Genomic DNA, 17,540 nt, shown 5'->3' with positions numbered 1-17,540 from the left:
CTTCCTTTACCCAAACACTAAAGCTAATGCTGACTTCAATCCTTACCGTACCCTGACCCTAACAACATGTGCTAGATAAATCCCAGAGACACCAAGAACCTGCATCAGACGGGAGGGTACTGGTACTCGAGATCTGGTTTACTATCATATTATCTCATGTTCAAACATCTCTCTCTCTCTCTCTCTCTCTCTCTCTCTGTGTGTGTGTGTGTGTGTGTGTGTGTTAGGTTCAAATACAGAGATCCACCTGTCTCCGCCTTCATCTGCTAGGATTAAAGTTGTGTGCCACCACCACCAAGCTTCAGTAACTATTTTTGAAAAGAGCTTATTAAATATGTAATACTATAGACTCCCCTCAAAAAGTGCCTATCCTCACAGAGACTTGAAGTTCCAGGGTATGTGACAGGTACTCAGAGACCCCCATCAAATAAGAGGAGAAGGAGAGGCAGGGTAGGAGATAGGGGAAGGACTGTGGGAGAGGGTGACTGGGAAGGGAGCAGAGAGCAGAAGGTAAAGTGAATAAGTAAAAAAATAAATTAAATTAAAAAACAATTGAAAAAAGCAAAACAGATTCTCCTCAATAATCTTTAAATTATTCTTATTTAATAATATTCTATTACCCACAAATAATGAATGTCTCTCTAAAACATGTTAAATATCACTACAGAAGTAATCTGGTCTTGAAATGTCCATTTTCTTGTAATATGCACTCTATTTTAAGGCAGTAAAAAAATCTATTATTCTGCCACCAGTTTCTCAGACCTTGTTTGAAAACTGTTCCTTGTTTTCAAGTTTCTACTAGAATACAAGCAGCATGTTATACAGGCATCAATAGCTATTTCTATCCAGTCTGTAGTCGATTTTCTAAAATCAAGACAGCATTACTATTACACAATATAGTAGATATCTGGATGAGCTAAATAAATAATAATAATGCTTTATTCTTTGAGATTAATAACATCCTTTGGTATTTAAAAGATGAAATATAAATATCAGTGGTTACTGTGCATGACAGACACAAAGTAACCTATATGAACATTTTCATCAGTATTCCTAAAGTATGTATGTTTGAAATCATCTTTTAGTTTTTAAAAATGTGCATTCAGTGGCTGGTACGATGGCTCAGGTGCTAAGAACACAGGATGTCCCTTCAGCGGATATGGCTTCTGTAACCAGTAAACACCTGGAAGCTAAAAACCATCTATAAATTCACTTCCAGAGGATCCAATGTCCTCTACCAGTCTGCATGAATATTGAGTATGTACAACACATATATGTGTGCAGACAAAACAGTTATACAAATAAACATTCAAACACAAATATTTTTAAATGCACAGTCATTTAAATATATCAATTTTTATCCAGGCTATGCTTCAAAATTAAGGGAGTACTACTTATAGAAATAAATTACTGATGTTTAAAATCCTGTTAAAAGTTTAAAATTACAATTCTCAGTAAAACACCTGAAAAACAATTGTGGTCTGTGAGTTCATATTTTCCACATATATAAATAATATATAATTTATGTCCAGTGCTTTGAATATTAAATTTGGAAACGCATTATAGAAATTAGTGATCCTATAAGATTCAGTTGTTTTGAATGCACTGTAGGCTGCTCCTCGTCAACGCTACATTTGGCTTTCATTAATCACATTTTTCAAGCCTTTTAAAATGTGCTTATCAATCTCCACAGAATAAATACAAACACAAACTTTTTGTATGCGGTGACATAAGATAATCATAGAATTGCAACATCATATTTTTTTAGAGCAAGAAGATCCTTTATGGATAATCCAATGCTGCCCTCACTAATTGGACAAATGAGAATACTACAATCCAGAGAGATCATATGATGCACCCTGGGTCTCTTAGCAAAATAACCACAGACAGACACATGGTGAAGACAATTGAGACTTGGGTCCTTCCCAGCAGTACCACGTTTGTAAGTTGGGCATAATTCACTTCCCAGGATACATAAAGAGATAAGATATTTACCAGATCAGTAAAGGATAAAACCTGTTATATAAACACAGTTTTATAATGTCTTTGTGTTACCTTGGTTCCTACTGAGAATATCCATCTAGTACTTGCTTAGATTCTATATTTATTCTTCTCATCACATAATGGTCAAATCACCAAATGTCCAAATAAAGAATAATAAAAGCAGTAAGGGAAAAAGTTCAAGTAACATATAAAGGCAGGCCTGTCAGAATTACACCAGACTTCTCACCAGAGACTATGAAAGCTAGAAGATCACAGGCAGATGTCATACAGATACTAAGAGAACACAAATGCCAGCCCAGGCTACTATATCCAGCAAAACTCTTAATTACCATAGATGAAGAAACCAAGATATTCCATGACAAAACTGAATTTACACAATATCTTCCCACAAATCCAACCATATAAGGGATATTAGATGGAAAACTTCAACAAAAAGAGGAAACTACACCCTAGCAAAAGCAAGAAAGTAATCTTCTTTCAACAAACCTAAGAGACGATAGCCACACAAACATAATTCCACCAAGAAATATAACAAGAAAAATAACAAGAAGCAATAATCACTATTACTTAATATCTCTTAACATCAAGAGACTCAATTCCCCAATCAAAAGAAATAGAATAAAAGACTGGATATGTAAACAGGACCCAGCATATTGCTCCATACAGAATATACACCTCAGTGTCAAAGACAGACACATCTTCCGAGTAAGGGTCTGGAAAACAATTTTCCAAGCAAATGGTCCCAAGAAACAAGCTGGAGTAGCCATTCTAATGTTGAATAAAATCAGCTTTCAACAAAAGTTCAAAAAAGATAAGAAAGGACACTTCATACTCATCAAAGGAAAAATCTACCAAGAAGAATTCTAAATTCCAAACATCTTTGTTCCAAATGCCAGGATACCCACATTCATAAAAGAAACATTACTAAAGCTCAAAGCACACATTGCACCAAACACAATAAAAGTGGACAGATAATGGAAATAGAAACTAAACAGAGACACAGTAAAACTAACAGAAGTGAAGGGTTTTAACAGATCTCTATAAAACTTTCATCCTAAAACAAGAGAATATACCTTCTTCTCAGCACCTCTTGGTACCTTCTCCAAAATTGACCATATAATCAGGCACAAAACTGTTCTCAACTGATACATGTAGATTTAAATAATCCCACATGTCCTATCAGATCACCATGGACTAAGGTTGGTCTTCAATAACAACAAAAACAACAGAAAGCCTACATACAGATGGAAGCTGAACAATGCCCTACTCAGTGATAACATGGTCAAAGATGAAATAAAGAAAGAAATTAAAGACTTTTTAGAATTTAATGAAAATTAAGGCACAGCATACCCAAACTTAAGGGACACAGTGAAACAAGTGTTAAGAGGAAAACTCATAGCTCTGAGTGCCTCAAAAAATAAACTGGAGAGAGCATCTACTAGCAGCTTAACATTCATTCTTCTAAAGATTAATATTTTTAATCTGTGGGGTTTTTTGTATTATAAACACTATTGTATTATAAATCTATTATCAACACTGTAAAAATATTTTCTTTCAGGCCTTTCTATGTAAACAGCACAAGACATGAGAAGTCACATTAATTAAGCAAATGAATGTAGCATGCAGCCTAGAAAACTCCTAAGTTGTTGTTATTGTGTGTGGCTATCCTGTCATCATATCCTGTAGCAATAAGACAAACTCAGAAAAAAGAATGGAAAATGTTACAGAAAAAAAAAAAGCCCAGAAAAATTTACTCAATGATGTAATTTTCCCAAATACATTCAGAGAACAATAAAACATTCAGGCCATGCAAGAATTAAGCCAGTGTTAAGAATTGCTGAAACCCAGAGTTTTAAATGCATAGCTTTTACACTACCAATTTTTACAACAATAACCATTTAAATAGAAATAATTAAAAATCTTCATCAAAATAAAGCACAAACAAAATAACTTCATACATCTCTTAACTATTCAACCCAGCAATTCTTCTTAGGTATTTACCTTAGAGAGCTCTTGAAAATTCATGCACACAATCACATGCACAGATGCACACATGCACACATGCACAGTTCATAATTGTTTACAAAGCTTCACTTTTATCACTTCCAAATTGGAAAGCCCAAGTGTTTGTAATTGATGAATAAATGAACTATGATACACAGAGTACTCAGCAATAAAATTGGAATGAATTAATGATGCAGTCAACAAGAACAATTCTCAAAGGCATTATGCTGCATGAACACAGTTGGGCTCAAAATGAAACATATTGTATGGTTTGTTTGTACATCATTCTGAAATTTTTAAAGGAAGAATAGATAATGACCTATGATATATAGGGGTAAGGGGAATGACTACACAGGTGATTGTTACTTGAAAGAAACAGGAAGCCAATTTTAGGTGATAAAATTGGTTGGTGTCCTGATTTGGCAATCATGACTTCCCCACAGGAAATGAAATTCATGTCATTTTACAAACAAAAACACTAATGAGTTTAAGGTGGAGATAGATAAATATCAGTTACAGTTCAAAAATACATGTTTGTTAAAATTCCTCAAATGTCTAAAGTGTTTGATTCCAAGCTACATAATGGACAAGAATTTCAAATGTATGTACTCTATCATGATCAATAAGAAATGCTCCCCGCAGCAAGACCCTGTTTCCCCATAATTTAATCCAGGACTGTGGTACAGTTTAGAAATACAAGGCTGCATGTTGTATAGTTTAAGGCATGCATGGGCTATTGAATATACTCAAAGCCAGCTAAGGCAACATTGGAAGTCTATTCTCAAAAATTATATATTAAAAAGTTAATACAAAGATAATCCAGGTTATAATTCAGTGGTGGAGGGCTTTGGTAGCATCCACAAATATCTATGTTCAACACTCAGAACTTCAATAAATAAATCAATACATTTTACATGGATATATACATATATACACAACAAAGTTAAACAACATTTAGACATTTTATAACAGCTTTTGATATCAAAGATTATACAAATAAAGCTATGTGCAGCAAAGACACTGATTTAAGGGTGCTTGGTAAATGCATATGATTTCATTGGTTTTTTTTCCTTGTTTCTTTACAATAATAGTAAAAACCAGGTTGCTTATGTATTTAATTTTTGTTTGTTTGAGTTACTAAGTGATTTTTGTTGTCTGCCAATACTGCCTCTCCTGATCACTGTTTCGCGGTCATAAACGGGCTGACAGTTTCAGCTGTCTTCTACTGACGGGCAGCTATCTATCCGATGTCAGACTTCTCTTTATGCAGATTTCCAAAGGCTGCTATGTATGCATGTGAATTCTGAAAGGCACTAACTATGTGGCTGACAGCCTGTGACAGCCACTAAGCATGGAATAAGTAGAGGCGAGAGTATGAATTATCCATGAGGTTTCACTCTGCCCCTGGCCAGCTTCACGATCCTGCACTTTCTGTGTGGCCTCGAAATTAATTAGAAACGTAATTTCCAGGCAAATCAAATTTGTTTTAATTTTCTATAAACAAAAAAGTAAAAGTAAGAAGTATTAAATGACTTAACGTCTAATGCCTAAATATATGTAGAAATTTTCACCTAATTTCACCTAAATTTTTCACCTAAAAATTAAAATTAACAGTCTGAATGTTATTCCCATAAAACAGTACATCACTTTTTTTATACATCATATATATGATGTATAAATTAAATGGATCTCATGTGAATATATTTTATTTTATAACATAAATATTATATAATAAAGTATATAATTACATGAAAAAACTATGTATGTATAGTATAGATATAAATAATTTCTTTATAATCATACACATATATATTTGTATTTAAAGAAATGTTAATTCTGTGATCTACCACAAACACCGTTGACAGTTTTCAACCTGATAGCTATTCCTGACTTCAGCTCTGCTCTCATCTTTCAAATACAGTAATGAAGATTCGTCAACTTCTCTTTGCAAGTGTGCTCAAAGGTGTAACCACCACTCAATCCTAGCTGTGGTCTCAAAATGGATTTTCATTTGACAGCAACTGCGTTCTTGCAAGAATAACACAATCTATTTGCTTAGACTCACACTGTCATCTGTGATATTCCTAGTTAGGTATACTATGAGTCCATGAGTGAGGACAGTGACAGAGTTTGGCATGTCAGAAATACAGTATCAATGCTTGAGACTCAAGAGGAGAGATACCCTGGAAAAGGCCACAATAATGCCTTTTTAAAAATGTGTTTAACCATACAACACCAAACTGAAGTTTCGTTATAAAAGATAGAGAAAAACAAATAAGCACGTCATAAATAGTAAATTTCTTACATATAAACTTATTGTGTGTGTGTCCTTTGTGTGAGTGTGATGAATGCACACATGCATGTGCAGGTATGTGTTAACATTAGTGTAGAGACCCACACTAGGCATTAGGTACCTTTTTCAACTATCATATTCACAGTTTAGTGACAAGCAGGTGAAGTTCGTCTCTTTGCCTGGGCTTGCTGTAAAGGGATCTTCTCAGGATCTGTCTATCTCTAGTTCTGCAGCTATGGGTTGTAAGTATGCAGTCATGCAAGTTCTTCTGCTTGCCTGGCAAGACAGGCGCTGTACTAAATGAGGCATGTCTCTGGGCCCTACTGGAGCTAATTTAAAGAGGCCAGGGTCTATATCTGTGATAGATGCAGACACTTACAGCCAACTCTTGGACTGAGGTAGGTGACCCCCATGGAAGAGTTTTGGGAAGGACTGAAGAAGCTGAAGAGGATTGCAACCCCATAAGAAGAAGAACGGTATCAACTAACCCAGATCTCTCAGAACTCACAGAGACTAAGCCACTAACCAAAGAGCATACATGGGCTGGTCAGTGACTCCCGGGAAACATGTAGCAGAGGACTGCCTAGTCTGGCCTCAGTGGAGAGGAAGAGAAGGGGGATGCTGGTAGGGTGAGGAGAGGGTGGGGNGGGGGTGGGGGTGGGGGATGGGGGTAGTTGAATGAGGGAGCTCCCTCTCAGAGTCAAAGTGGTGGGGAATGGGGTAAAGAACTGTGGGAGGGTGTACTGGAAAGGGGGGGAACAATTGGAATGTAAATAAATAAAATAATTTAATAAATAAATAAAAACATTTTTTAACAAAGAAAAAAAGAAGAAGAAGCAAGAAAAAAATCTGGGCTCCCACATGCTGTTAAATATTCTGAATTAAAAGAGCAGAGGCGGAGCCACAGAGGATTCTCAGGTAGGTACTTTCGATTTTAATCAGTACTGTGTAGAAGAGTCCAGCATGAGAAAAGGAGTTCTAGGTAAGGAGTCAAGGGTATCCGAGAAGAGTGGGTATGAGAGAAGCAAAGGCAGAAGTTGGTGGAGGAGGATTCAGAGCAAGGCGAAGCCAAGCCAGCTGGAGAGCCCAGGAGACTGAGATGGAGTTGTGAGTTATGGCAAAGTTGGTAAAGATGGGTCAAAGGAATACATCTCACAGTGTCTCCTTTCTACGAAGCAAGGGCTGAGACTGTACACAAGGCAGTGGCCAAGGGGGTGATTAGGAGTCTGGGAGAACCTGCTGATGGATATACCACATGTATATATAATCATTGTAGCATTGCATAACAAAGCTATGCCTAGGCACTGGAGGGGTGGAGTCAACAACTGAACTTTTGTCAGGATGGTATTTCTTAACTCCCATTATTATTTTGAAAACATCAGTTTGATGTTGTATGGTTAAACACATCTCAAAGAAGGCATTTATTGTGGCCTTCTCCAGGGTATCTCTCCTCTTGAGCATTGTTCTTGTGTTTCAGACATGCTGAGCTATATATAATGGTGTGTGGTTGAAATCTTTATTAACCTCTTAACACAAGACAAATAAGAAGCTTAGTCATGATAATAATATGTGAGAGGCCATGTGTCAAGTCTGTTGCCAAACCAGGAGCAGGTCTCCCTCCTTCTCACAGGTGTATGATGTCTAATATTCAAATAGAGTCTACAGGTGCCCAGGACTGAGAATTACAAAAAGGTGGGCTACAAAAGGAGCGCCTGGGGGTCTGGTGTGGTAAATGTCTCTTGATTTGATGGAGCTTTTATGGTTTTCGGTGCTTGTCAGAGCAAACTGTATACTTCGAAAGTCAGTTTAGTACACATTACACACATATGTATTTAAAAACGCAAATAAAGACTGACAGAACAGGTTAGAACTACTAACACTCGACACACTTGACAACAGGGAGATTGTTTTTCTTATAATTCATACTTTGTTCTTTAGTTTGTAGTCTGTCTCTGATGGAAACAACTCTGTTCATATTGTTGTCTAACTCTTGAGAAACTGTCTCACAGAGTAACTCTGGCTTGCCTGGAAATAGCTCAATGAACTTCCTGCCTAACCTTAAATTCTTGGCTGTAAAGCATACATCACCATCCTCAGGCCTGTACAACATCAGATGAGAGTGTTCATGCAATACTTGGTTTAACTTTTTTAAAGGAATTATTCAACAAGTCTCATTTTTGTAAAATTAGTTTACTTCAATGTATCAAGGAATTGATGCCTCTTAATAGATGGATGTCTACAGCATTTAGATACTAAGATAAAAATATGAGCAATCATGAGTGACATATCATATCTCCTCTCAAAAAAGGGGGATAATGTTATTTGCATAAGCTCACAATATGGAGAGGAAAAAAAAAGCCAAAAAAAGTTAAGAGAGAACATTTAAAACACTGATATCAACTAAAAATTGTCATCTACAAAGGCATTTGCAATGTTACCATAATCTTTTTTTTTTTTTTTGTATGGAAAAATAATTTTATTTATTTTTTTTATAAATTATTTTATTTTATTATTATTTTTTTAATATTTTTATTACATATTTTCCTCAATTACGTTTCCAATGCTATCCCAAAAGTCCCCCATAGCGCCCCCCACTTCCCTACCCACCCATTCCCATTCTTTTGGCCCTGGCATTCCCCTATATTTGGGCATATAAAGTTTGCAAGTCCAATGGGCCTCTCTTTCCATTGATGGCTGACTAGGCCATCTTTTGATACATATGCAGCTAGAGACAAGAGCTCCGGGGTTCTAGTTAGTACATCATGTTGTTCCAACAATAGGGTTGCAGATCCCTTTAGCTCCTTGGGTACTTTCTCTAGCTTCTCCATTGGGAGCCCTGTGATACATCCAATAGCTGACTGTGAACATCCACTCCTGTGTTTGCTAGGCCCCAGCATCGTCTCACAAGAGACAGCTATATTTGGGTCCTTTCAGCAAAATCTTGCTAGTGTATGCAATACCATAATCTTAAGTGACATAGTGTTTGCTTAAGGATAAATACAGTGTCTTGGAAAATATGTTTAGGGTAATTTATAATGAATACTATTTTAATGATTCAAACAAAATAAATATTAATCAAATGTAAAGAATAATATGAAAACCAGAAGCCTTGATTACTTTTACTGCATATTTAAAATTACTTTTTTTTTAAAACAAATTTGCAGTTACTTTACAAAATTATTTTGAATAGCTCTAAGAAGACAACAGAAGCCTGATAGTTTTGTACAGGGCTGAAATCCAGAGCCCTGGAGACTATGGAAGAAGGATCTGGAGTTAGGCTACTGAATCATACATTATCCCCCAAACAAAACAACAACAACAAGAAAAGGAAAAAAGACAAAGAAATCCTAGTTGTTACCACTGATTATGAATAAAAAGACATATACTATATCTCATGATTTCCTTGATAAATTATGTCCTATCCTAATTTTATACTCTGAAATTTTTCATATTGAACAAAATAAATACATTTGTAGTAAATAGGTCAGTTTGAAAACAATTTGCTTTATCTATTAAAACCTTTATGGTATGAAATGAGTATATTTTTATCAGTTTTGGATGTAAAATTGAGAGCAAATGAAATGAATTATACAAGAATGACATCGATGCATTGCCTTGGTGTTGATGTACCAATGGAAACAAAAATCTTGGCATATTGATTTCATATATTTAATAGAGTATTATAGCCATTAATGCCTTTCCAGAGCAGCAGCTGCAAAACTACATCCTTTTTCCAAATTCTCTTTATGTAGTTATCATATATTTCTTCACAATAGCAAATATGGTCACCTACATTATTTATTGTTCAGAAAATATGAGAACTTATTTTTCATAAATATATAAAAAGTGAAAATACCATTTCAAAATATGTAAAAAAATTTAAACAGGCATTACATTGTCAATTTGATTAAATCTCATAAAACATGTACTAAGTTGGCTTCACACATTGTAAATTCATTTTTAAATTTTCAGCATACATAATAATCTATTAATTACCTTAATTTGTTCTGTGACTGCTAAAAATCCATAGCTTTGTCTTCTGCCTTTCTGAATTAATCATTTCTGCGAAAATAAGATAAAAGATAAAATTAGATGACAAAAGTATTTCCTTTTAGGATCTCAATAACAGAACTAATAAAAGTTTATTACTACTCAAGAAATCTATTTCCCCACCACATTTAAAACTGTCACAGCAGAATGAGAAGAAAGCCTGAAAGATACATGATGCAACACTAGTAAGTCTGTTTAGTAGGAATGTACGTGAAATATTTAAGTATATAATATAAATATTTATCTTCTTGAAAGGCCACAAAAGACTTCAAAATCATATATATGGAGTTAGCTTGATCTTGAATAATATTTTACTAAGTATCACATTGTAATAAATGCAGAATGTATTTGAATATATTGAACTATATGTGTGTTTGAGAAAGAGATAGGGATATGAAGACCAAATAATAAAAATAATTATGAAGATCTAAATAAAACCAAATATAAAAATTAAATATATCAAAATAAATTTATTTTAATGATTTTCAGGATATTGTGCTTATTTTCTTAAACTTGTCACAATTCTATTTTTAAATCACCAACTGATTGCCAAAAATATTTAAAGAATGTTTTCCTTTAAAATATTTTATTTGGAAACTTTATATATCCTTGCAGTTCTGTAACTACAACAATTTTATACTTTCCATATTTGTATATTTCAGAATTTACACAATTAACACACCTAATAATTATTCTGAAATTTATATTTTATATATAGTTGCAATAGGAGTGTTTTTGTTTCTCCTAAAGTACAAAAATCCATACCCAAAATAATAACAAAAAATTATCTATCTACCATCTTGTTCAGAAATGTATATAGAATTAAATATGGAAAATAAATCAATACCATGGAATTAAACTCAGTTCTCTTTCATACAAATCACAATTGATTGAAATTAAACCAAGTATATATTAGTAGAAATTATCCTCTAATGTAAATGTTTGATTTGAGTTGGTGATTTTAAATTATGAACAAAGCAGGACTTGTTATATTTTAATAAATGTTCAATAGTATTTGAATACTTAGTTAAATTTTGTCAAGATCAAGCCAACTCCACATTTGAGTCTCATGTTTGACTACTCAATCAAACATCTCTTTATAATTAGTTGCTCAAAATACCCTGAATAATCTTCCTTCAACCAATCCTAGCATTCTCTGAGTAAGCAAAGACTTCATAGATTACTGTCCCCCTTGATTTTAAAAAAAATGTATATTTGTCTTTCTGAAGATGTTTTGCATAACTGGAAAATCATGAATCCCAGCACAGGCCTGCTCATAGATAACTCCCTTCAGGTATCTTGCATCATCATAGAACTATATTTTGATACTCAGAGACAGCTAATGGTCAACCTTCACTTCCCCTCAAATGTTGCTAGTCCAATATTGCTTATGTTCCTGTGTCAACGAAATCCTCTACAGCAAAGAACACTTGATACTCTTTGAGTGTATCACCTCTCCCTAGTGCAACAAGCAACTAAGCTAGCCTCCAAAATGCTGACTGGGCAAACAAAATGTTAACATTTTCTTAAGTCAAAACTAAGACATTGTAAACAGGAAACCATTCACATTAGCCTCACAGTAACTGAGGCAGTGATGTAGAGCCAATCACTATGTATATCCTTGTATGTGTCTGCAAACCCTGGGTCTTTCTGGTTTTGTTAGTTGATTTGTCTGTTCTTTCTTTTCCTCCATAAGCAGAGATAGTCTCTAGCCTACAGTGGGGAATATTTTCATCACTGTGAGAATCACTCTTGAGAAACACTTGACTTCATGTAGTGAACATAGGACAAAGATCAGCTTCCTAAAGCCACTAAGCATCACAACTAAAAGGACAAATAGACAGGAGAGCATAGGAATGAAAAGGGGGAAGCAAAGGGAAGATAAACAAAATAAACTGAGGAGCAGAGACAGGGGCCGTATCAACAGACATCTATCTACTATGAGATATTACAGATAAACTTAATTTCTATTCAATAAATTTATTCTAAAAAACATTCAAAAACAGCAATTGTGAATATTTTGAGTATATGATTTCATTGAAAGCAAGCACTCAAAAATCTAATTAAGATGTTTTAGTTCAATTAATGCATCTGTTGATATCTTCATCACCTTAGAGCTGTACATGGTTCAAAAATAGCATAAAAGCAATACTCTAGACATCACTGCAATTTATCAGAAGACATGAGAAAGAGATGGAAATACTTTGGTTCTAAAACCTTGATTTGTGTTAGCTAAGGATAAAAATAATCCATGCTTTGAACAAGCATTATAATTAATCATGTATAAAAGACAACTAAAATAGATATTGATGAAGAGTAATGAATTGCCAATTTATAAAATCTGTAATAGATGATAAATACGGCTCATATTTTACAGTTCTGACAGAGCAAAATTAAAAAGACAAACTGTAACCATTCATCACATATTTCCTGCTTCAGTCGTGGCTCAAGGTAGCATAGATGCAGAAGAAACTGAAGAGATTGAAAGAATACTCACAGAATTTATCCACATTCCATCTAGGAAGCAAACCGAGACACAGACACACAAGAAGAAGACACACCTCTATGGAGATGTACATTTTATATACTTATAAACTACACACTGCCTATTTTCTATAGGACATGCACACATTTTATACTTAGCTAAAATCCCCACTGTGTGACAAACACTTCACATTGTCCTTTAAACTTTTTAAATAGTCATCTGATATTTGTCTGGATACTTTTATCTTTCAATATAAAGGGAAGGTTGAGTAATAAATTGAGAACTGTATTCCATGTTAGTTCTGATTCTATAATTCAAGCTTCTCAAATGGTATCGTATTATCCCTAACCATCTTTGTTGAGATATTTAAATTGAAGGGAAAAATGAGCTCCCAGAGACCGATTATTCAGAAGATAATCTCAGAAATTCATGACACTTGTTGCTCTTAGAGGTAGCTTTACAATTTGATAGCTAAACAATATGTCCCCCAAATAACCCAGTACCAATTTGTATGAGATTAAAATGGAACAAGAAAGTTATGGTTTTTCTTAACTCACATGTACACAATCCAAAATTGTATAATATGACCTGTTGTAGTCCATAATGGTCCATAAGGCCATGAAAAAGTGACAGGATTGTGCACCCCAGACAATTCTGTATACAGTTAAGAGAGGCTTTGGGGCTGGATATGTTGGGATTTGAACCTGGGGCTCCTGGGATTTAAGCACATATTGTAGACTGAGCTAGTCTTCCAGCCTATACTCTTGTCCTTAATCTGTTCACTAAAATAAAATAAATAAAATAAAAATAGTACATATGAAATAAACCTTTTCACAAGGTGATTTTTTTATCCTAAAAGCTAGTCCTCAAATCATATCCAAAAAGTTAGTGCCTAAAGCTTTACTTCTCCAATGAGGGATTCTTCTCAGTAGTCTACAAGTGTACCATATTGCTTAGCACAGAAATTAGGTTTCAAACCTCTCTAGATAAAGAATACACATATTTTCTTCAATGAAAAACATAATTAAAAATAAAAAGAAAACAGGAACAAAATCTAACCAAATAACTTCCCATATCACCATGCTTGGGTATCTGGGCCATTCTTCAGTAAAGATTCTGCTAGGCAGAGAAGTCTGTGAATGCAATTCTTTATATGCTGCCTTACAGGGTTCAGGAAATCATGATCCATATTGTGCAAGTGCATAGAAGGAGAAACTTGAGAATGGCTGAGTAAGTATGGTGGGAAATATTATCTCCAATATCAATGCTGAAAATATTCAAAGTTTCCATAACAAGTGTTTCAAGTCGAGAGAAATTATCAAGTCCTCTAACAGCTAAGAAACTGAAAATACAAGATAAAGTGTTGAGATTTTGTTCAACTGGATCCTGTAGCAGTTTGCCTATGAACTGGTCAAGCCCTGTTAGAGCCCTCACTGGACTTAACATTAGACCATTAGACCATAAACCAAATCTTAGTAAGGATAGAAGGACTGAAGTCATAAAAGTATGTTATCTAAATGAAACAATCAAATGAGTAAGGAAAATTAGTAAACCCCAAACATTTATCAATTGCAAACAATAACTAGGAATATTTTAAGTTGAACAAAATCAAACATGGCATATCAAAATTTGTAGGAGACAGTAAAAGTAGTGTTTAGCGGTAAACTTACACCTTAAAATTGCTACATTAGAAAATGAGAATGAAGCCGGGCGTGGTGGTGCACGCCTTTAATCCCAGCACTCGGGAGGCAGAGGCAGGCGGATTTCTGAGTTCAAGGCCAGCCTGGTCTATAAAGTGAGTTCCAGGACAGCCAGAACTACACAGAGAAACCCTGTCTCGAAAAACCAAATTAGAAAAAAAAATGAGAATGACATACGATCAATTAGTACAGCTTCCACATTAAACAAATAGAAGATGCAGCAAAATGTACAGCTCAAATGCAAGTAACACTAACGAAAAGCATGCATGCGGTTTTTCAAAGACAAATGATAAAATGATTACTAAGTTTTTATAATCCTGTAAGTTAATTATAAAATTTCACTAATTGCTTAATGCCACAAAACTATACATATTCTCCATTATGTCCAATATTAACAATAACAATTCAATATACCCACAAGTTTCCCCTCCACTGATAAATACAACTAATTCTGAAAGAGCTAATAGACATATACAGGGCATAACACATTTAAAAGGCATGGATAACTCAAGCCTTATCGAGAAGAGAAAGGATTACACATATCCATATATGAATTAACTTATTAGCTAACATATTTACTTGTCCAACTGTGAAGTTTATAATAGGGACAGTCATCTTCTCTACCTGAACTTGTATATAGGGTGATTTACTACATAACTTCATTTTTTTTTCTTTTTCTTCCTTTTTAAATTGGATATTTTCTTTATTTACATTTCAAATGTTATCCCCTTTGGCGGTTTCCCTCCCTCCTGGAAACACCCTATCCCATCCTTCCTCCCCCTGCTTCTATGGGGGTGTTCCTTTACCCACCCACTCCCACCTCCCCTCCCTTGATTGCTGTACTGGGGACCAAGGACCTCTTCTCCCATTGATGCCTGACTAGGCTATCCTCTGTTGCATATGCAGGTGGAGCCATGAGTGCTCCTTGGTTGATGGCTAAGTACCTGAGAGCATTGGGGCCTCTGGTTGGTTGATATTGTTCTTCCTATGGGGTTGCAAATGACTCCATTTTCTATCATCCTGTGCCATCCCATAGACTACCATTCCAAATCATACTACACCCTTGGATATGTATTACAAAGAAAAATGAGCAAAGAAACCAATTGAGGTATGTGTTGAAGTATTGAGGTATGACCTGAAACCAGGCCACTGTGGTAAGAGGATCAGATGGTAGGGAGCACAAACACATGCGTTTAGTTCTAGTTCCTCACAGATAATTGAAAACAAAGGATTGGGCCTTTTATTTTCTTTAGCCTTCACTTAGAAGACAAAGACTCTTGTACCCAAATGAATATGGCAAAATCTTGATTAATAAAAGCCCATGTGCAAGTAGGTGCCCTCCAAGTTACAATGGGAATATGTCCCAAATACTCATTACCAGCATAAAAATAATAATTTGAGAAAAAGAGTACATACAATATATAAAACTATATAGAACAATATAATTTCTGAACAAAGCCTCTGTAAAGTTTATTACTGCTATGCTCATGTGGCTTAGTGGGATCAGGAAGATATGATGGCTTTCTAACATTTCAAGAGAGTATGGTGAAAGATATTTGTCTTGGTTAAGATCAAATTTCACAAACTCTGAGTATGGTTGTTACTAAATGCTTATCAAATTTGTCACAGTGCAGTGATTCCTAAATAGAGGCATTGAGGACTTTCTGTAAGAGAGCCACACTTTCATGACAGTCCTGATCTAGACTATTGTACTTGTGTGATAATTTCTCTAGGAATTTCTCTTGGATAGCCTTTCTTCACCTTGAAGAATTTACCAAACAGAACAAAACAGAACAAAATAAATAAAACAACAGAGTCAGCCTTGGGGACCTCATTTTTATTGCTTGTATGGTGAATGGTATACTGATCTTGTAACATCTAAAAGGGAAAAACCCAAGCAAATCATTTACCCTTGGGAACCCTAGCCCCTTATCACATAGAGAAAGACTAGGCTTTCAATAATGGGAGACGAAGGTATAATGTACAGCAGATGCAACCAATGAGGCAAAGGGCCTTGGTTTACAGTGGATGCTCCCTACCAGCAAAATGGATCTCCAGCTAAGCCAAGACCTCCCTCTCCCCTATTTAATATAATGGCATTTCAAGGACCAGCAGCCCTTGTGTACAATCTTAGGAAGACTTAGTGAGGATCAAGGAAGAAGATTTCTTCCAAAACATGTTTCAATTCTGTNCTTGAGAAATAGTTCTCAAGTGATCAATATGAAAACAATCATATAATTTACTCAGTGCCTTTGGTTTTCAAAATGGCTCTGCACTGACTATAATTACAACATGACATATTTGGCCACTAATCAAACTTTCCTACTTCTCTAATAATGGGAATTATCAAGATTAATTAGGGTAGAATGTGCCTACCCTCTATTTATAAATAATTATTTTCTATTAGAAAATACTGTGATCTACTTGATATTTTATACTGAAATAATAACTATACAAATATATATTTTAAAGTTCAATAATAAGGTTTTGAATTTTGTTGCATTGACAATTAAATTAAAATAAAATTAGCATTATAGCATTCTTAGTATAAGAGATTATGCATATCATTGATGCTTTGTTTCATGTTCAGTAAAATGGAATGACTTTTTAAATGTTTAATATTTTAAAAATATAAAATTAAGCCAAGAAGGAAAATTTGGCATAAGAATTCCTGTCAATTAAATACAATAATATATAAAGTATATGAAATTAATTTTTTTGAGACAAGGTTTCTCTGTGTAGTCCTGGCTGTCCTGGAACTCACTCTGTAGATCAGGCTGGCCTCAACCTCAGAAATCCACCTGCCTCTGCCTCCCAAGTGCTGGAATTAAAGGAGTACACCACCACCGCCTGGCTTTTTTGTTTGTTTGTTTGTTTTTTCGAGACAGGGTTTCTCTGTGTAGCCCTGGCTAAAATTATTATTTTTTTTGTTGAGCTTTGGATTTTTATTAGATATTTTCTTCATTTACATTTCTTTTTAAAAAATTTTTAATATTTTTTATTA

The 17,540-nt window shown here is 34.6% G+C and overlaps 1 protein-coding gene across 23 annotated transcripts in view; it reads right to left on the bottom strand.

The window, feature by feature from the left end:
- Adgrl3 (adhesion G protein-coupled receptor L3) overlaps positions 1-17,540 on the bottom strand; it is a 762,557-nt gene that overhangs the window by 574,838 nt on the left and 170,179 nt on the right. For all 23 annotated transcript variants that reach the window (XM_029477382.1, XM_029477372.1, XM_029477362.1 and 20 more), the window contains one exon: positions 10,298-10,363. The gene's annotated coding sequence lies outside the window, so the exon portion shown is untranslated. The remainder of the gene's footprint in view (positions 1-10,297; positions 10,364-17,540) is intronic.

The sequence above is a fragment of the Mus caroli genome, chromosome 5 (assembly GCF_900094665.2).
Source record: "Mus caroli chromosome 5, CAROLI_EIJ_v1.1, whole genome shotgun sequence".
Classification (NCBI taxonomy): Eukaryota; Metazoa; Chordata; class Mammalia; order Rodentia; family Muridae; genus Mus; species Mus caroli.
This window is presented reverse-complemented; position numbering and strand designations above follow the sequence as displayed.